Source organism: Adiantum capillus-veneris, chromosome 29, assembly GCF_014529385.1.
Source record: "Adiantum capillus-veneris isolate H3 chromosome 29, ASM1452938v2, whole genome shotgun sequence".
NCBI lineage: Eukaryota > Viridiplantae > Streptophyta > Polypodiopsida > Polypodiales > Pteridaceae > Adiantum > Adiantum capillus-veneris.
Window position 1 is genome coordinate 62,331,455 of NC_140959.1, and position 21,697 is coordinate 62,353,151.

At 44.8% G+C, this 21,697-nt stretch overlaps 3 pseudogenes; 1 reads left to right on the forward strand and 2 right to left on the reverse strand.

The window, feature by feature from the left end:
* Positions 1-745: 745 nt before the first annotated feature.
* Positions 746-2,841, reverse strand: LOC147419297 (uncharacterized; annotated as a pseudogene).
* An 8-nt stretch (positions 2,842-2,849) lies between these two features.
* LOC147419298 (uncharacterized) lies at positions 2,850-7,492 on the forward strand (annotated as a pseudogene).
* Positions 7,493-20,419: 12,927 nt separating this feature from the next.
* LOC147419299 (uncharacterized) lies at positions 20,420-21,415 on the reverse strand (annotated as a pseudogene).
* Between the last annotated feature and the right edge of the window lie 282 nt (positions 21,416-21,697).

Sequence of the window (21,697 nt, forward strand, 5' to 3'; positions counted from 1 at the left end):
GCCATCGTGAAATCTCACCTTGTTAATTTTAAGTTCTTGTTCCCGTGGGCGTTTCAAAGGCAACAGACACAAAGATTTTCCGTCTGCGACGCAAGGGTTTGAAAGCTAATACCGACATCCATGGCGGACAAGAATTCTTTCTCCTTCGATTTCGAAGAGGATGCTCTAGTACAGGCCACAAGCCGGGACGTTTACATGCCTGATCTAGCTGATCATGGCTTCGTGGACTTGGCAATTTTCAGCGCTCTCATTGCACGGCAAGAGACGATTGAACGAAACTTTGTAGCATTCAATCAGAACTTGACAACCCTCATGGATTTGCTGAAGGGTATCATGAGAATTCCAGCTCAGGGAGCCCCAACACAAGGTATGTGAGAGAAAGGAAAGGCGTAGAGAGAGAGAGAGAGAGAGAGAGAGAGAGAGAGAGAGAGAGAGAGAGAGAGAGAGAGAGAGAGAGAAGGCTGTTTACGCACAGAAGTGATGAGCCAAGAAGGTGATAATGAGAGATGATAGATTACTACGAATGGGTTTGTTATATACACGTGAGGAAGCAATTACAAGGTTCATGGGAATGCGGGCCATTGTGCCTACTAGGATGACAGCTAGCTGGATGATGCGGATTAATATCCCCACACGCCCCCGTAAGACACATCGTCCATATAGAGGCATGCATGTGCGTACTGTATGCTTTGTGTTTGTACAATCATGCTCATGCAAACTTGAGGTTGGTTTATTTTCAAACACTTCAACCCGGATCAAGGTTTGACTTCACAATGAAGAAGATTAGTAGCTCTGATTGCTGCTTTGGTCGAGCTTTGAAAGGCTTCTTCATGTCCACTCCATGAGTGATTTCACAAGCTTGTAAACCACATATTCGCCCCCGGAAGCGAAATGAAAATACGAATCCATCTTGGGACGTGTGAGACGGTGACAAAGGTAGGACTTGAAGCATAAGCATGGTAGAGTGAGAGTTGGTAGGGAGCAGTGGCCTACCATGAGAAGCTTCACCTCCTGGATCAAAGTTGATTGGTATCCATGGAAGCAGAGATTTGCCTGGTGCTCAACATGCTTGAGCACTAGTAAGTGTCAAAGGAAAGCAGGTTAGGGGGGTAGTAGCAGCTTGAGAGTCCGTGTGGAAGAGGCTCTCAACAGGTAAAGGGTGGAAATGATGCTGAGGTGAAAGATGAACAACAATATAAGCATCAAATAAATCCAATTTGGATACTGGATTGGAAGAAGCATCCAAGGTAGCTTGAAGGAGAGTTGGAGTAGTGTTTGGAGAAGTCTCGTCATAGCAAGACATTGTAGGGACACTTGCACTTTCTGTATGCCCAATATGAGACTTAAAAGAAGTGTTTGGGAAAGCGAGAAACACTTCGATGGTGGTAGCATCATCTTCAGCTGCAACAGACTTTAATGGTGGCGCAGAGTTTGCAACATAGAAAGAGGCTCCAAGGGCTGGATCAAATGGTGTCTGGGGCCAGCGAAAGGGACAATTGGTGCAGGATCATCGACGTGAGGACTGGAATGTCTCAACCGGATGGCAGCAAAACGGGGAAGCCTTGAGAGAATCTAGGCATGGCTGCCTCGAGAGCAAGTTGTTGAGGGGCTTCAGGAGCATGACTTGTAGCTTGATGGGTAGCAACTTCAAGGGGCCAGGCATGGATGGATTTAACCAAAGCAGGTTCTTCAACAACAAGGCTCTCAAGGAAGGCTCGAATGGTGGTGTCATTCGCATCCGCGTCGTCAGCCATGAGTGGCGTGTGTGTGAAGAAGGACAACCTTCAAAACTTGCACACATGGCTCTACCAACTGCAAAATTGGGAGCAATAAGAGCGGGGTTTGCTGGCTGTGTAGCATCAGGTTCATGGCGTGTTGGATCGATCGCGCCCACCAATGGAGGCTTTATGTGGGCATGTAAGGGATTGCCACAGAAGGAGTGGGCTTCTTGAGAGGCAAGCCTGGGCACCAGTTGGCCAGTATATTGCCGCCCTTGTATGAAAGAGGGTATGACCATAGTCCTGGCAGTTTTGGGTTCTTGGAGGGCACTGAGCACGGAGAGGACCTCATTGCAAGAGTACAGTGTTGCAGCAGGTGCAGGATTCCGGCCATTGATGGGTTGTGAATGACCAAGTGGCTTGTGGATAGGGGAAGCGAGGTTCGCAACAACAACCATGGTTGCTATGATGGCTACACTTGCAGTAACCGCGGCAGCAAGGGTATCCTTCTCAGGAGCATTGAGGGCTGTTGTGGAAGCCATGAGTGAGGTAGAGGAAGATAGTGGATCGTCTGCTTCATGGCCACAGTCACTAAAGGAGAAGGCTGAACACATGGCAAGGTTGGGTGCTGCCTTAGCATCGCATGCGTGAGCAGTAGCAGAGTGGAGAGCAACCGGGGCAACATGGCTTGCTTGGGAGGCAGAGTCGGCAAGAATTCGAGCATGAGTGGATTGAACCACAGCAGGAGCCAAGTTGGCAAGAAAAGCATCAATGTGTAGGGATACTGATACCTACAAACTCGGAGACATCTAATTTAAGAAAACAAAGTTAAAGTTTTAAAATTATAAAAACATTAAAATAATTGAAACGTTGTAATTGTAAGCGAAGGCACCTTTCAGTGCCTGCGTGATGCAATACAGAACATAACAAAACATTACATCTATCGTCGTCTGTGTATCTCGTCTACTTCCTACCTTCTTCTTTAACTGTGGAATGTATAATTCTCAATATAGAGGTCTTTATGGTATCATCGGCACGCAGAGACCTCTTCCTGCATACGCAGTAATCTCAGTGCCCATCATGAGTTGACGCTTTCTTCTACAGGAATTGATCCGGACCTTCCCTGATAAGATGGCTGCGTCAACATATACTCCATCTAAACTTTACCACCTTGAAAAATTAACAGGCCCTAACTACCTCCCGTGGAGTCTTCGCGTTCGCATGCTCCTTGAGAAAGCAGGGAACTGGGATGTCGTTTTAGGGTTGGAACCAAATCCTACCTCTGTACCAGTAGGAGCAGGTGCTCAGCCTCCCACTCAAGATGTCATAGATGCATGGCTGAAGAAGGACCTTGAAGCCCGAACAGAACTTGTCCTTCATATGGGTGATCGACAAGAACCCATCCAAGGAGATGTGGGACTCCTTGCAGCAACAATACCAGCAGACAAATGTTGTCTCTCGGGTGCTCCTCCACCGACAACTAAATGAGGTTCAACACAAAAACTACAATAGGACAGAAGCATTCCTTGATGCATGGCAGCAGTCTAATGACAACCTTATGATCTCGGGGCTCATACTCCCTCGAGAGATTCAAGTCACCACATTAGTGGCGGCCCCTCCAGACAGTTGGCAGTCATTTATCTCCACTCAGTCTACAAATGCGGCTTTGACCATTAATGGGCTTTTCGCTCTTATACGCCAAGAAGACCAGCTTCGTGGACGCAGTGTTTTCCCCACGAATCCAACACCTCATATGGTGCAACAAGGTACAATCAACGGGGCAGATTCCGACAAATGGAACCCCATAATCCACGGCGTTACACCAGACTATTTCAAAACAGTCCGCCGTCTAATGGAGATTCTGGCCAGTTTGCTTCATGCAACCTTGCTTTTGGTGGACCCTCCCAAGTGTCTCGCTTTGGGAGCACTTCAAATCGAACCAGTGGTACTTCTTCCAATGTACCTGTATGCAATTTCTACCAAAGGCGTGGGCATCTCGAGCATGAATGCAGGACGAAACGACGAGTGGAGGGAAACTCGCGAAGAACTCGGTCTTCTGCCAATCTGGCTGAAGCTTCTTTTGATCCCATGGATGAGGATGATATGTCTCTATCACAACTTTTCACAGCCACTGCTTGTAGCTCCTCTATGGGCATCAGCACATGGTACCTTGATACTGGCACAACACACAACATGACAGGGACTTTTGAGTGGCTACATGACTATACTCCATTGTCTCATGCAATGGAAGTACGCCTTTGCGATGATGGATTATACACAGCTGAAGGACATGGGACAGTCCAGATTCAGCTGCCTTCTGGAGACATCACAGTCGTTTCACGAGTCTATCACATCCCTGGACTTGTAAAAAATCCGCTCTCAGTCAATGAATTGACCTTGAATTGCACTTCCATTGAGTTCTTTCACAAGTATTGCATAATCAAAGCTGCTGTACAACATGGTCGACACACAAGGGTCATTTGTCCACAAGAAGGCCGTCTCTATCCTCTAGGTGTCACCTACATTGAGCCTCAGATGCAGACTAATGCTACTACTTTGGAGGATCAGAATTCAAGTACCTTGCGGTGGCATTATAGACTTGGTCACCCTCATGTTCATGCGATGCAAACATTAAGGCGTTTTCACATGGCCGAAGGCTTCACTTCTCAGGTTTCAAAAATTGATTTATGTGAAGCATGTATCTACGGAAAGCTCTCTCGTACGAAGTTTCCCAAATCCAAGTCAAAGACCACACGATTGTTGGAGCTGATTCACTCAGATGTTTACGGACCTATGCAACAGGCCTCTCTCACAGGAAACCTCTACTATCTTACATTCATTGATGATTACTCAAAATACACACACATCTATTTTCTTAAACATAAATCTGAGGTCTTCAATCATTTTCAGGATTTTTTCCATTTTGTTGAGAGGCAGACACAGATGCAAGTGAAGACTATCAGATCAGATAATGGTGGCGAGTATATTTCAAATCAATTCAAAGTCTATTGTTTGCAAAAGGGCATACAACATCAGCTGACAATTCCATACACATCGCAACAAAATTCTGTGGGCAGAGCGAAAGAATAGAACTCTAAACAACAATACTCGCTCGCTTCTTCTGGTTGTTGGATTGTCTCTTGGGTACTGGGAGGAAGCTATTGCCACAGCTTGCTATTTATAGAATCGCCTACCAAGTCGTACTCTTCCCAATGTCACTCCGTTCGAGCGGTGGTTTGGCAGTAAACCAGACCTTTCCCATCTTCGGATTTTTGGCACTCAGTGCTACTCCCTAATTCCAACTGAAAAACGCCATAAACTCTCTCCCCGAGCTGAGCAATGTGTTTTGGTGGGCTACGGTGAACGCTTTGGCATCAAGGGATATCGCCTATATAACACCAAAACCCGCCAATTCTTATTCAGCAGAGATGTGGTGTTTGATGAAGGAAGTCTCCTTCAACTTGGTGGTCAAAATTCTTCAACTGATTTGCCTCCTCTGATGGTTTAACCTACACCTTCCGCCTCCTCTACTGAAGTTTCGACAGCTCAGCCTATAGTTGATTCTTGGTGGGTTACGGATGAAGAAATACCCCATGCTATGCCTCATCTTAATCCTCCTCCTCAGCCACCCGTTGCACCACCCGCTAATGTTGCTCCCATTTTGGATTCTACAGTGCAGACTCCAGTACGTGGTCGAGAACCATCTCCTCTTGGTCGCATGATTACTCATTCTCGGCGCTTCTTCACCACAAGCCCCAATACCTTCACTCGAATACGCTATCCTGATCCTATGCTGACGCAATGTTTGCTCTCTCAAAGATATGCTGCTACTTCTCATGCTTCTCCCTCTTCTGGTGGAAGATTACCTACTTCACCTGAGCAGTTACAAGAAGATTTCTCTTCTACTCCGTCACTCTCAGCGCTACCGGAGTATCAATGCTATTATGCGTAATAATATTGCTCACAGTGCACTTCAGCTGAACCCCTCTAATGCCTTTGATCTACTTGAATCAGTTGTTCACACTGAATCAGTCATACTGAAGGTATTGTTCCTCTTGCTGAGGATCTGTCATCGAAGGAAGCACCACTATGGCGGGCAGCTATGGAGTCAGAAATAGCCTCTTTACAAGAAAGCTAACAACACTTGGGTTTTGGCTCCACTTCCCCAAAATCGTCGAGCCATCAGTTGTCGCTGGATACTTCGACGTAAGTACCACTTAGATGGTACAGTTGCTCGTTACAAGGCTCGCTTGGTTGCACGTGGATTCACTTAGGAGTATGGTGTTGATTATACAGAGACATTCTCTCCTACACTCCGTTTATCTACTTTTCGAGCTCTTCTTGCCATTGGCGCTCATCTTGATTTGGAGATGCATCAAATGGACGTGGAGACTGCTTTTCTTAATGGCTTTATTGACACCTCAATATTTATGCAATGGCCCCCTCATTTTGTGGATTCTCAGTTTTGAGACTATGTTTGTCACTTACTACGCTCCATATATGGGCTTAAGCAATCTCCGCAACTTTGGAATTCCCGCTTTAATGCATTCATGCAGGAACAAGGATTTAATAGACTTATTAGTGATGCTTCAGTTTACACCCGACATTCAAATAATGCCATCCTCATCCTCGCTCTTTACGTAGATGACATACTTTTGATGGCCTCTAACATGACCTTGATGATGCAAATTAAACATGAGCTGTCAACGACATTTCGCATGACCGATGGGGGAGAATTGTCATATATTCTCGGCATGGAAATCCGTCGACATCGGCCATCAAGGACTCTTCATTTATCTCAGCGAAAATTTGCTGGTGATATTCTTGGCAAATTTCGTTTAAGAGAAACGTGTGCCTGCATTACCCCATTACCAAGCAAATACAAGGTATTATTAGGAGCACCTAAAAATAACAAATCCTCATGGGTTAGGAGTTCTAGAGCATCTAGCTATCGTAGTATGCTTGGCAGCATAAGGTATTTAGTCACGTGTACTAGGCCCAACATAGCTTTTGCATCTGACCTTTTATCTCGTTTTATGCATAATCCCTCAGAGAATCATGCTCTTCTCGTTGCGCGCTTATTGCACTATATTGCTCAGACAAAAAATATGGGAATCACTTTTGGGAAGGATCACTCAAAATCTCTATGTATAGAAGGCTACAGTGATGCAGATTGGCATCAGACAAGGAAACTTGCCTATCTACAGGAGGATACATTTTCACTTTATCAGGAGGTGTTGTCTCATGGAAAAGCAAAAGACAACAAACAGTGTCACTTTCTAGTTGTGAAGCAGAGTATAAGTCTGTAACAGATGCTGCAAAAGAAGCCTTGTGGTTGGGAAATCTACTTGAAGAAATTAGAATCAAAATATCGAAACCTTATCGAATCTTTTGTGATAGCTCTGCTGCAATAGACTCTGCAAAGAAGCCTCGACAATCAGAAAAATTGAAGCACATGAACGTAGCTGAACATTTCATAAGGCAGCAAGTTGAGAGTGGTATTATAAAACTTATCTACATACCTACTACAGTGAATGCAACTGATGGTTTAACAAAAGGGATTTCACAATCAAAGCAAACAGTATGCGATGATCTTGCAGGACTGGAGTATATCGACTGCTAAGGTTTTGTAGCTATGGGGACGTGTAGGGATACATGATACCTACAAAACCGGAGACATCTAATTTAAGAAAACAAAGTTAAAATATTAAAATTATAAAACCATTAAAATAATTGAAACGTTGTAACTGTAAGCGAAGGCACCTTTTAGTGCCTACGTGATGCAATACAGAATATAACAAAACATTACATCTATCATCGTCTGTGTATCTCGTCTACTTTCTACCTTCTTCTTTAAGTGTGGAATGTATAATTCAATATAGAGGTCTTTACAATGATGGTTGAATCACCATCGGCATCGGTATCTGCAGTAGCTTGGCATGGGGAGGGGTGAGCAATGGTGCCTGCAGGGAGGGTCTGCGCCATGAGGCAAGAGCCTGGGGCCTTCAAACTTGGGATGGAGTACCTCGCCATGGTAAAGGCTCGACAGACGGCATGGCAGGCTCGCCGCAGGGCATCCGTGAGGACCCAAATAAGGCTCTTTGCCCATAGCAGAGAATGCGCAGGAGGGCTCCTCACAGGTGTGGCAAGATCAGGAGGTTGCTGCGATGATACCATGTGAGAGAAAGGAAAGGCGTACACACACACACACACACATATATATATATATATATATATATATATATATATATATATATATATATATATATATAGAGAGAGAGAGAGAGAGAGAGAGAGAGAGAGAGAGAGAGAGAGAGGGAAGGTTGTTAAGCCTGAGGTACGCACAGAGGTGATGAGCCAAGAAGGCAATAATGAGAGATCATAGATTACTACGAATGGGTTTGTTATATACACGTGAGGAAGCAGTTACAAGGTTCCTGGGAATGCGGGCCGTTGTGCCTACTAGGATGATAGCTAGTTGGATGATGTGGATTAATATCCCCACAAGGTGCTCTAGTTCCCCCAACACATGATGCTCCAGTTCGTCAACCACACGGTGCTTTTGTAGAGGGTGCTACAACACAGGGTGCTTCCGCTGCTAATATAGCTATTCCTGCTCCCCATTGAGAGGCATGGCCTCCATGCGATGCAAATAGTAGCATGGATCTTTTGAAGAACCTCACGATCCCTAAGTTCAAGGGGGAGGAATGTGAATGAAATAAAGATTCTGTCAACACTTTCTTGCATAAGTGGAGTGCCATCCACAGGCTTTGAGAGACACTTGACCAAAAGAGTGCGATGGAAACCAGTCTATCACAATGAGGCAAGGCCTACAAGTGGTGGATGACCTTTCCACTCAATGCTTATCCTAAGTCCTGGGCGGAGCCTCATCACTATATCACAAGGGCATGGTCAAATGGGATCAATGGTGGAGGTGGGCGGAGTTTCAAGCGCTCTTTACACGTGCGTTCTTGCCTAGCAACAAGAAGACTAAGAGCTGGGAGGCTTGGGACGAGTGCCAGATGTTGGGATGCTCTCTTACTCAATATATCTCTGTCTACCGCGAGATAATACTCAAGCTAGAAGGTCTAGATGAGTTTCAAAAGAAGCGGGGCTTTGTACGTGGACTTGACAAGGATTACCGTCTTCATGTCAAAACCCAAAACCCTAAGACATTGGAGCAATCCATCATTCATGCACAAACATATGACGATGATCAGGAGACAGAAGGTAAAAACCCTAGTGTTAGGAGCATAGGTGCTAAGAGCACATGGCAAGGCCGGTCTCTTTCAAGCTCAAGGACCAATAAGAGACGTCAGACATCTCCGCAACCTCAAGAGGCTAAGAAGCCGAGGGCATCACGGGATACATTGCAGGGTACCTTGAATCACATAGATTTTGAGCGTGCATAAAAAATAAACTTTATTTTATTTGTTTGTCAGATTGGCACTCCAAGAGGGGTTCTCACCAATTGCAAGGCAAGGAGGCTGGTTCAAGGAAGGGGAAGGAGAAGGCCATGCACACGGTGTAGCGGCTTACTTTAGATTCTTCTTCCAAGTATGCTACTGTGGAGGTGCTTCGCACAAAAGAAAAGCATAAGTGCAATGTGCCTGCCTCGATGTGGCAGACCACATTATTTGGCCCACATGAGTTGTTTCGTATACATGGCACTATAAACGGGGAATGTGTCTGGAATCCTATGTAGTTGAATATGGCCGAAATGGTGGAGCTTATCTGTCCACATGGGGAAGAAGTCATGATTATCCAACTCCACACACACAATTTCTTATAGGTTTCTTTGCATTATTACTGGATTTTCTCAAGATTCTCTCAAATATTATAAGGAAGCTCTTGAACTCAAGCTATGGAAGGTGGCATGGAGACAAAGCTCGCCATGATGAAGGCGATTAGGAGAAACTTGGTCAGTAAGCAAGGCACACGGAGCGGAGCTCTCTCATTGGGGGAATGCCTTTAACTGAGGTTACTTTGTAATAACTCCTTTTGCTCATAATCTCTTTCTTAATCACTCTCTTGGCCTATAAAAGGAGGCCTCTTCTTTTGTAAACACACACACACATACACACACACAATATCCCATATGCACACTATCCCATATCCATATACCCACACACCTACACATACACACCCTTGTGCTACATACTATTAGCATGAACCCTAATCACATAATCACAACACCATCACCATTACCATGCACAAATGAGCACCATGTCTCTACACACTTGTAATGAAGGATTGAAGTGCCAATTTCAAAAAGAAGAATGATAGCTACACTCATGATATTCCTCACCATCAACTCCCATCCCTCCATTATGCATCCTACAGTCTTGTTCCCTTCTCATCTTCTTGCCCTATGCTACCTATTGTATTCATCTCTTGCAATCAATTAAGACACTCTATCTTAGTGCCATACCTTGTGTCGTTTGGGATATACTTCGTTGTGAGTATGGTTTATGCTTGTTTCTTTCCATTTTGCTTATGTTGAGTTGTGCGGATTTGCCACCATACACACACTCTCTCTCCCTCTCATATTCCTATCATCTTGCTACTTGCATCTTAAGGTGTACGGATTTTCCACCTCTGTATGAGAAGTAAGCATACTTGCATGTTTCCCTTACCTCATTATCTTCCTGATTACATGTATGAGTACCAAGCCCATTCTCACTCACTCACCATTCCTCTCATCTTGTTTTCCGACCACCCCATCCCACACTTGGGCGTGGATCTTGAAATTGTTTTCCATGGCATATTTGATTGATTGTGTTGTTTTCCACAGTATGTTTGATTGTGTATATGTATGCGTCTTAGCCGCATATCTTGCTAGGTGGTGCCCCTTTTGTGTACCTCCCATGATGAGGCCATCGTGCATAATCTTGGTGTAGAGGCCACCCGATCTGTTTTGCACTTCCACCTCTCATTTGGTGCCCCCACGGAGGAGGGCTTTGCAAAGACCTTCAATGAACAAAGAGTAGCGATGCATGCCGCCAATCATGGACGAGTGGCTACAAGAATTTTCAAATTGGAGGACTGAAGAAGAGGAGACTCTAGAAGCACTCAAGGACTTCATCGAAGTGCCACTGCCAGGTTGTAGCACCGTCGATATCCAAGAGGTAAGCTCCCCATCTCGAATTGCTTGTGCTAATCGCTAATCAAGAGGGAGGGCTACAAAATGTCATCACTGCTATCAACCAAAGCATTCTATCAATGAGTGCCGATAGAGGAGGTAAAGAAAGAACGGTGAGTTTTGCTTTTGAGAACCGCGTCAACATTCTCACATCAGTTAAATTTTGTGTAGCACCAAGTGTTTTCTCTCCAACGGTCAGAGAAGAGTTGTCAACTTCATCAATCACAAAGTCCAAGCCAAAAAGCCTAAAGAATTTTGTGAAAGCAAGTGGGTCTACGCTTTCTCTAGGCCTAAAGACTTCAAGTGAAGTACGACCACCCAAGCATTGCCGCCGCATGCAAAATGGAAACCCGATTGAGGTAGACTCTTCTCACCCAGTTTACTTTGAACCCAATATAGAGGATTATGTGGGCTTTGTGAGTGCACGAGTGTGGTGTGTGTGCAGAGAGAGAGAGTACACAGGATGTGGGTGGACCTCCCGAATCTCACTGTATGAGCACAATGTGAGAATATGAGTGAGAGCTCCTTATTCTTTGTATGTATAAAGAATAAGGAGATAAAATGTGGGTGGTCGGACACTGGTTGACAGACACGGGCAAAGCACAATGAGGCACACCGCATTTACTTAACATTCTCCCACTAAAGGCTGTGTGCCGATAAGTGGACAGAAGACTAGCCTACAACTAGTATATACAAGAGGTGAGAGAAGACGGCTCTCAACCTATGCCCACTCGCTCACTCTGTAACCGCTCTAGTGTTGGAGCTCATGCTAGGGAGCCATGGTGGTGCAGGGCGTGCAGAGCAAGAAGAGGAACGAGAGAGAGAAAGAGATTGACACAATTTTCAGTAAAAAGACACGCTACAACTAAATCTATTTAAAGAGGTCTTTACATAGATTTTGCAAGGTGATATTAACCACACCTTTTCCTCATGCAAACTCAACTAACTGATGGTCTATAGCTTCATGCCTTGAGACTTGTTCTCATGGGCTGACCGACAAGGGCTTGAACCCAACATCTAATGTAGATGCAACATGCATACCACTAGTGTAGATGCAACATGCATACCACTAGGGCTAGAGCTATGATGAGACTCCTGATGCAGGTATGGAGTGACGACTTGCATGGCTCCACAATACACAATGCAGTGTCAGTCATCACACGACTGACAACTCCCATTGTAAATGCACCAACCTCATAAGCAAGATCGGGTCTCGAGACCAAAAGGTCAGACATGAGAGACCCGAAAGCCGACAAAACATGAACTATGTGTTGGGGTATAAAGCCCAATGTGGTCGCCCAGGTAAGTGGGCGGGCCGCCAGGTATGTATTATATTCTTTTGTAAAAACCTAATAAGAACTCACTATGCTCTACACATTACAGTAGAGCGAGTTCACCATATCGTCGTGCTCTTCTTCTCGCACTCTCTCTCGCGTCGCACTTCCGCTCGTACTCCTTCAACTGGTATCAGAGCTCAGATTGAGGCTCGGGGCAGCACTGCAGGAGGCTAGAGTCACCAACTCAGATTGGAGTGAAATTCGACAGGCAAAGACACGGCCCCAAATCTGAGGTCATCTCGACCACCGTTCGGCTTCAACAAAGGTCTGCGCAGGCTATTTTCGACTACGTGGTCTCGACGGGTGTAGATCCTACTCTGCAAATTTGGGGTTTTCGGCCTACGACTGCAGGTGCTGAGGATATCGACACTCCCAGAGTGTTGATTTGTGGCTGTCTAAACATCGAAGGACGGCTCATAGTTCTTGGAGGCGTGTCACATACGACACGGGCGCATCTATACACAGACTGTAGGCGACATCCACTAGTTCATCAGGTAGCTTGTGTTTGCTGCTTGATATTCCAGATTTCATCCTGACATTGCAGGTACTTCCACATGGGATGTATTGTCAGAGATGATGTATGTCTGTTGAGGGTTTGCTGGCTGTGAGTCACGCAGCAAACAACCGCCGCAGCGGTTACAGCATACAGTGGGAAATTTGTGGATGTATGACTTTGTGGGAAGTCTATGTATTGTCAGATTTACTGCAGCCTTTGTTGAGGGTCGAGTGAGGTTTTATTGAGCTGGGGGATTCTCGAATGTTGAGATCCTTTCGGTGATACAGGTCTTGGAGCGATCCCTTGAGCACCCTTAGATAGGCAGCTAGGATGTATTGACTGTGAGTTAGACAGTTGGGATTGCATCTTTGCTTTACTGCTGTTGAGACATTATCGCAGTCTATGCTTACAGGACAGTGACAGGACAGTGAGAGATAGTACAGGTGCAGGACAGGTTTACCCGCAGCTTACAGTGTCAGAGAGACAGTGTTTTTTTGAGCTGTTTTTTGGTCTGTTTTTAAGTACACCAGAGCCATTTTACAAAGGAGACTCTGTCAAAATTTATGGAGAATCTGAAGCTTTCTTGGTTCATTTGACAGGTTGATATTGGTTCAGAGGTCAGTTTACAGGGGAAACTCTGGCAAACTTTTCCCAGGAAAGTAAACTACTGTGAAGCGTAGCTATGGCTGGATCACAGGACACTGCTCTTTACAATATCAAGAAGCTGGATGGAACCAATTTCCCATTGTGGAAGAAGCAGATTTGGCACGTGTTGGTACAAAAGAAGCAGATAAAACCTATAAAGCTCAAGGGGATAAAACCAGAAGATATGGACGAAGATGAATGGAGAGAAATGGATGAATTGGCACTTTCTACCATTATGCTGACTTTGGCAGAAAGCGTTTACTTCAATGTAGCAGACGAGATGTCGGCTTATCAAGCATGGTTAAAGCTGAGTGATCTTTATGAGAAGCAGAGTGCAGCTTCACAGGTATACTGGCTTAAAAAGCTTGTTGACTTGAAGATGAAAGAAGGGACACCTATGTCCAATCATATGAATGAATTCAACACAATCTATAGTCAGTTGTCAGCTCAAGGTGTCAAGTTTGATGAACCTGTTAGAGCTATGTTCCTATTGATCACATTGCCGGAAAGTTGGGACACTTTTCGCACAGCTTTGAGTAATTCTGCACCTCCAGATGGTTTGAACATAGCAGGTGTAGAAGGAAGTCCGCTTACTGAAGAAACCAATAGAAAGACAATGGACAAAGGCAAAGGAACAGCCTTAGTTGTCAGGGGAAGGACCAAAGAAAAGTACAAAGGTGGAAAGAGGAATCAGTCTCGTAGCAAGTCCCGCAATGCTAAAGGCAAGAGTGACATATAATGCTACCATTGTGGCAAGAAGGGTCACATGAAAAGAGATTGCAGAGAATGGAAAGCAGAAAAAGGCAAAGAGAAAGCTGAAGACCATGGTGAGAAGAACAAGTCCTCAGTGAAGATTCAAGAAATAAATGTGACAAACACTGTTGCAGAGGATGACAGTCTAGTGTCAGGAGACATCTACTTCTTGAAGAATACAATGGACTCAGCTCTTCTTACAGCATCTGATGGAAATGCACTGAGTGATTGGATTATAGACTCAGGGGCATCACTTCATGTGTCTCCAAACAAGGAGTGGTTTACTTCTTATGTGACCACTAAAGATCATGTTCGGCTAGGCAATGGGCAGACATGTGAGATCTTAGGTGTTGGAGATGTTCAATTGAAGTTTCAGAATGGCTCTTCTTTCACGCTGAAGAATGTGAGACATGTTCCCGCAATTACAAAGAGCTTGATCAGCACAGGTTTACTTGATGATGCTGGCTACGTCACCACTTTTGGACAGAACATGTGGAAGATATCCTAGGGTTCTATGACAGTAGCACATGGAGTAAAGTCTGGAGGAATTTACATGATTTATGTATCAAATGTCTCTAAAAATGTAATCAATGTAACCAAGCAGCCGAATGTTTCTTTGTGGCATAGCCGGTTAGGACATATGTCCAAGAAGGGAATGGAAATCTTGTCTCGTTCTGGTTATTTGCCTGGCTTTTTATTTAATGATTTTGAATTCTGTGAACATTGTGTGTATGGTAAGCAAACACAACAGCCACATAAGCATAGAAGCAGTAGAAGAGATACACAGTTGGCACTTGTTCATAGTGATTTGTGTGGACCTATGCCTAACCTATCTCTAGGGGGAGCTTCTTACTTTATGACATTTATAGATGATTACTCGAGGAAAGTATGGGTTTACTTTCTCAAGCACAAGGATGAAGCGTTTAGTGTTTTCAAAACGTTTGTGACACTTGTGGAGAATCAGAGTGGCAAGAAGCTTAAATACTTACGCACTGGCAATGGTGGAGAGTATGTTTCAAAGGCCTTTCAGGACTTTTGTGAGTCAAAAGGTATAAAACGTGAACTTACTGCTCCTTACAATCCTCCTCAAAATGGTGTTGCTGAGAGGATGAATAGGACCATACAAGAGAAGGTCAGAAGTATGTTGTCTAATGCACAGCTGCCAAATGGGTTTTGGGGTGAAGCTGTATCAACAGCTGTTCATCTTGTAAATAGATCTCCTAGCAAGGTTTTGCAGAAGGATTCAGTGCTAGAGATGGTATGGTCATGCAAAATGCCCTCATACAAGCATCTCAGAGTCTTTGGCTGTGAGGCATATACTCACGTTCCAAAGGAATTTAGGAACAAACTTGAGCCAAAGAGTAGAAAGTGCATCTTTCTAGGCTATGGTAATTCTGGTGAGATGGGGTACATACTTTGGGATCCCGAATCCAGAAAGGTTGTCCGCAGCAATGATGTTCACTTTAATGAATCCAAATATCATTCTAAACCAGAGAAGGTTGAGGAGATTAGAAGAGTTGTCTTCCAAGAAGATGGACCTGCACGTGCAAGACAAAATGTCAGGGCTCAAGAGGAGCAAGGACAGGATAGAGTGGAACCACAAGTTGTGGCTGAGCCTGAGCCACCTATTGTGCGTAGATCTGGACGTGTCACGCGACCTCCTGATAGGTTTGTTCCATCTATGAACTATGTCACGTTGATTGATTGAAATGAGCCTTCATGTTACAAGGAAGCAGTGCAAATGAAGGACTCCGGGAATTGGCAATTGGCCATGCAGTCAGAGATAACAGCTCTGCATAAAAACAAGACATGGAAGCTTGTTAAATTACCACAGGGCAAAAAGGCTCTACCTTGTAAATGGGTTTACAGGTATAAGATCACCGCTCATGATAGTCAGCCAAAGTACAAAGCAAGGCTTGTTGCCAAGGGCTTTAAGCAAGAACAAGGCATTGACTTTCATGAAGTCTTCTCTCCGGTGGTCAAGATGACTACATTGAGATGCTTTCTTGCATTGGTTGCCATATTAGATTTGGTGTTGCACCAAATGGATGTCAAGACAACGTTCTTACATGGTGATTTAGATGTGGAAATTTACATGCAGCATCCAGAAGGGTTTGTTGAGAAAGGCAAGGAAGATTGGGTATGCCAGTTGTTAAAGAGTCTTTATGGCTTAAAACAATCACCAAGGGCATGGTACCATAAATTCCACAAGTTTATGCTTTCTGAAGGCTACAAACGTAGTGAGTTCGATCACTGTCTATATACAAAGAAGGCTAAGGATGGTAGTTGGCTGATCCTTATTTTGTATGTGGATGACATGTTGATTGCTGGCAAGCACTTGGAAGAAATTTCAGCTTTGAAGTCAAAGATGGAAAAATCGTTTGACATGAAAGACATGGGTGAGGCAAGTCATATACTTGGTATGCGCATTGAGAGAGACAGATCAAAGAAGTTGATTTGGTTATCTCAAACAGAGTATATTGACAAGGTTTTGCAACGTTTCAATATGGAGAAGGGAAAGGCACTGAGTGTTCCATTGCCACCATATGTGAAACTTAGCAAACAAGATTGTCCTGTGTCTGAGGAAGAACAGGCTGAAATGGATAAGATTCCATATGCGTCTGCAGTGGGTAGTAGTAAGTCGATACATGTCAAACCTAGGCAAGATTGATGTATGCAATGATTGCTACTCGCCCAGACATTGCATTTGCAGTGGGAGTAGTAAGTCGATACATGTCAAACCTAGGCAAGAAACATTGGGAGGCAGTGAAAGGAATATTGAGATACCTGAAAGCTATAAAGAGTATGCGTATATGCTATGGGAGTCAGGAGCTAAGTGTAAAGGGTTTTATAGACTCAGATTATGCAGGTGACTTAGACAACCGAAGGTCTACGTCAGGGTATGTCTTTACATTGGCTGGTGGAGCAGTATCATGGCGTTCTAGATTACAAGATTGTGTTACTCAGTCTACTACGGAGGCTGAATATGTTGCAGCATCAGAGGCATGCAAAGAATCAATTTGGATTAATCGACTAGTAACAGATTTGGGAATCAAAGAAGAGATGCCTGTGTTATATTGTGATAGTCAAAGTGCTATACAATTGGCACGCAATCCAGTTTATCACTCAAAGACAAAGCATGTGGATGTGAAGTATCATTTCATCAGGGAAATGCTCGAGGATAAGCAACTTCAGCTTGTCAAAGTTCACACCACAGAAAATCCTGCTGATCTACTTACAAAAGGACTTCCCTCAGAGAGCTTTGCGCATTTTCGCAAGCAGTTAGGTGTAGGGTAGTACATCACTTCTCTACATCTCTTGTATATTAGCTTGTATAGTAGCTTCTCTCACACTTAAAGTACCACATTGGACTTTAAGTGGGAGGTTGTTGGGGCATAAAGCCCAATGTGGTCGCCCAGGTAAGTGGGCGGGCCGCCAGGTATGTACACATATTCTTTTGTAAAAACCTAATAAGAACTCACTATGCTCTACACATTACAGTAGAGCGAGTTCACCATATCGTCGTGCTCTTCTTCTCGCACTCTCTCGCGTCGTACTTCCGCTCGTACTCCTTCACTATGTGTGCAACCTATCCCTATTAGCAACCTCAATGCCATATGCATACTCATCAGGAATCACTTGACTATGCATCACTATGTCAACATCATCAGGCAAGGGCATATCTGCTGAGAATGACTGCAAAACCAAAAATTCAGCACCACTACAATCACACACAGCTATCTGAAGGACATTGTCACCCTCAACGTATCAGAAGCATCATAGAACAATGAATTGGTCTCTGGATCAACTGATGTCACCTCAATTGATGACTGCCAAAGTTGTGCATCCCCAGAGATACCATTGTCTACATGAACGTCACCACCACAAGACAAATGCACAACCTGATCTCGATGCATCACATCCACAAAAGAGACACGCCTCGTCTATCGCTCCAAACATGGCTGTAAATACACAGAGACTACACCGCCTTGTGTGTCAGAAATATGCAAAGGGTATACCAGACCACTCCTAGCACCTGTGGATATCACCAGTGATCCCCTATGCATCTAAAATGACCGCTCTCCAAACAGTACACAATGTCCACTACTCTGCAATTGATGCATTGAAATGAGACTCTGGCTGAGTCCTGGTACATAACGTGCATCTCGTAGCGTAAGCAATGCATCGTTAGGTAAAGATATGCATACATCTCTAGCACCCTCTATGTCATATGTTGAACCATCAACAAACTGCACAAAACCAACACTACAACAAAAAAACGTGTTATTGACGCAGCCCGTCGCTATGCGCGTCGTTGTGAAACCAGTCTCTATTAGCAACGTGGATAGCGACGCGCATAGCGACGACCATAGAAAAAAAACTTTTTCTTGGGCAGAGGACAGGTAGCCTGGCCTGTGCCCAGTTAAAAGATGGACACAGCCACAGCCAGACTTCCTACCCTCTGCCCAAGAAAGCGAGCAGCACAAAAATATCAACCATGCTCCCGCGCGCAGAAATTTCGGTAGAGTTCCCTTTGTTTTTACATAAACTTTTCAAAAAAAACCATATCATGTATACGCCTCCTACATGCTATCCATGTAGGATCTGACATGAGATTTAAAGCCAATGAAAGACAACTGTACCAACTGAAAAGCATAGCCATAACTTAAAAGCATAACCATAACTTAAAAGCATAACCATAACGAACCATAACCATAACTTAAAACCATAACCGGCTATAACCACTTTGATCAAAACCATAATGCAGATAACCATAACCATAAACAAAATTAACAATAACCATAAGCATAACCAGAAAGAGAAACAATAACTGTCTATACAATGACAATGACAATAATCATAACCATAAGGGAAACAATAACTATCTGAACACTAATTGTTTGTACAAAAAAGAGACACAGAAGCGTGTCTGCGTCTCACAAAGCATATAGATGAAATCTGGTCCACTAATGACTAGGCGTCGCAACCTGCACATAGGACAACTCACAAAATTAGTATTGATATTACTTCACATATACTGACTTATTAAATCAACTCACACATATTAACGTCTCACCTCAAGCGATCAGCAAGACTGTAAGGCCTCCCAGTCTACAGGCTCTCCTGAAGCTTCAAGATCATTCAGTACTTCATAGATACCTTTGCGATATCCATCTGACTCCTCCTCGCGTGATGGAGCTCGATGCATCGCAAGATTCTGCGTTTATACAAAATCAAAGTAATAAGAATACATGATTCATCGCGTTTTAAAAAACGCCATAGTTAAGATTGGATTAGAAACTAACAAACTCATAGCGAAAGGTGTCGAAACCTCCGCTGCCAAGATGAGATGTCCCCCTAGTCATCTATCGTACCTAGGCGGCCTCACGCTGCTGTCTGAACTGCGTGGCCGCTGTCCGCTCATCCTCCCTGATCTGTAGCCACGTCTCGTGTGGGATGCCCGAAGGCTTCGGCGAGCCGGTCCTGAAAGCCTTTCGAGCTGCATCTCGTCGATGTTTGATAGTGTCCAGTGCAACACCCTTGATCCACCGCGCCAAAACAACGAAAGAACCCGGAGCAAGCTGGAACTCTCTCAGGATGGTCTCCACTATGTAAGTGACTTTTTCCTTTTCTTGCTGATCCCAAGACGTCAGAATGCTGGTCGAAAACTGCAGCTCCACGAGCTGGCGAATCCGTTGGCGCATCTCTGTCCCGACTCTATCCATGTCAACAGAACCATCTCCCCGTACAGTATAGATCTTGGAGGAACTAGGATCGTGTGCCCTCCAAGGTGTCCGAGGTGTGCCAAGAGGTGTGTCGAGAGGTGTGCCTGGGTAAGACGGGGGTCGTGAGCGAGGAGGCGTCGAAGCATCTGTGGACCCTCCTCCACAGCAACCACCACCTCCACCTGACGATCGCCGAGATCGACGAGTGCGCCTGTGCTACGGAGATGAGGACGTACCCGCCTCTGCTCCACCCCTAGGTGTCGAAGCGCGCGTGATGGGAGAAGAAGGCGTCGTACCCATAGGCGTCCTGAACCCCGTAGGCGTCCCCCCCCTAGGCGTCAGACCCTCGGGTGTGAAGCCCGGAGGCGTAGTACCCGTGCCTCTGGTTACCCAATAATGAGAAGCCTCTGCCATCTGAGCAAGCGTCATCCGTGTAACGAAGCCCATGTATGCATCTGCACTCATGGAAGCGGGATCTGGAATCTCGTCTGCCATACTAAAGTCCTGCACTAAAAAAGTAAAATAAAGCGTCAGAACACAGTTGTTTAAATTAACATTAAGCTTAATTTTAAATCAAAGTCTCCACACAAACACTTACAGGCTTAGGCCTCGACGAGTGAGGCATCATCGATAAGATCTTGCACCGTATCATCGTCTATCTCTAATTGCAAACATAACTCTGCCCCAACTCGTTCTGGCAGATTGTCTTCATCCATTGCATCTTCATCTACAAGTGTCAATTCTAGCTCGTCTGCGTCATCCCTCGTATATCTGTCAGCTTCCTCTGCCATACCTTCGTCCATCTCATCTAATGTCACAGTAGTATGGACGTCGTCTGACTGACTTTCCTCTAGGAGATCTTGCCCTTCAAATACTTGTTTATTTCTTGGAGCAACCTAAACCCCAAGCCACCATTGTCTCTCTCAAGGGTCAGGTACAAAGACCACTTGCTCGCAATGTTCCGGGAGAGCAAATGTGTTGCTCGCATCTGCCCAAGTCTTTGTAGAATGTATTTTCACAAGTTTGTTTCCATCTCTGCGTACCGTTGCATTGCGACCAGAACTAATTACCTTGAACCACTTCACATCCAACAAAAACATCTCAAACCGCCTGAAGCTTACTTTCAGGATATCTGACACCAGACCACAGTAATCCAGGTTGCTAGTGCTCTCATTCGTGTCTCTAGCACTAGCCCTGCTGTTTTGCATGAAACTAACCATTACCCCACTGTCAAACGTGTTTCTTCTGCTGTCAATTTGTTGTGTTCTGAAATGCTTTCCATGCGACCACAATGCCATGTATGTATGATACTTCCAGTCACATCCAATAGCCAGCTCTTCCTCTTCTAGAGATATGGGTTCTCCGATCTGTCGAGCTGCTCTCACTGTCTTATCCAACCATGCCATTGTAGGGAATTCAGGTAGAGGAGCGAGATAGTCTAGCAAGGGTAAGCCTCTAGTCGTTCGACTTCGCCTGAAATCCTGTCACTCTAGATTGCGTCTCTCTTTCTCTTCTTCGTACCTTTCAAGCCATTTTTGCATCGGCGCTGAATTTAGTATACAAAACTTCATGATCTTTTCTCGCATGGCCAGGTTCATTTTCTTCGGCACCCCTTGCCCTTGCGGCTCCTCTCCCACCAGTCTTGCATCCTCCTCATCGCTCCACAGTCGAGGCATTTCTGGGTCAGAAACGGATAGAAATTCGGTCGTCAATACAAGAGACTCTTGCACCAGACATCCTTCTGCCATGCTCCCCTCTGGACGCGCTTTTTGGCGAACAAAACCCTTAAGTGTTTTCATGAACCGCTCTAGAAAGAACATCCAACGGCTATGGACTGTACCTGCCACTGCAACCTCATCTACTACATGGACGAGCAAGTG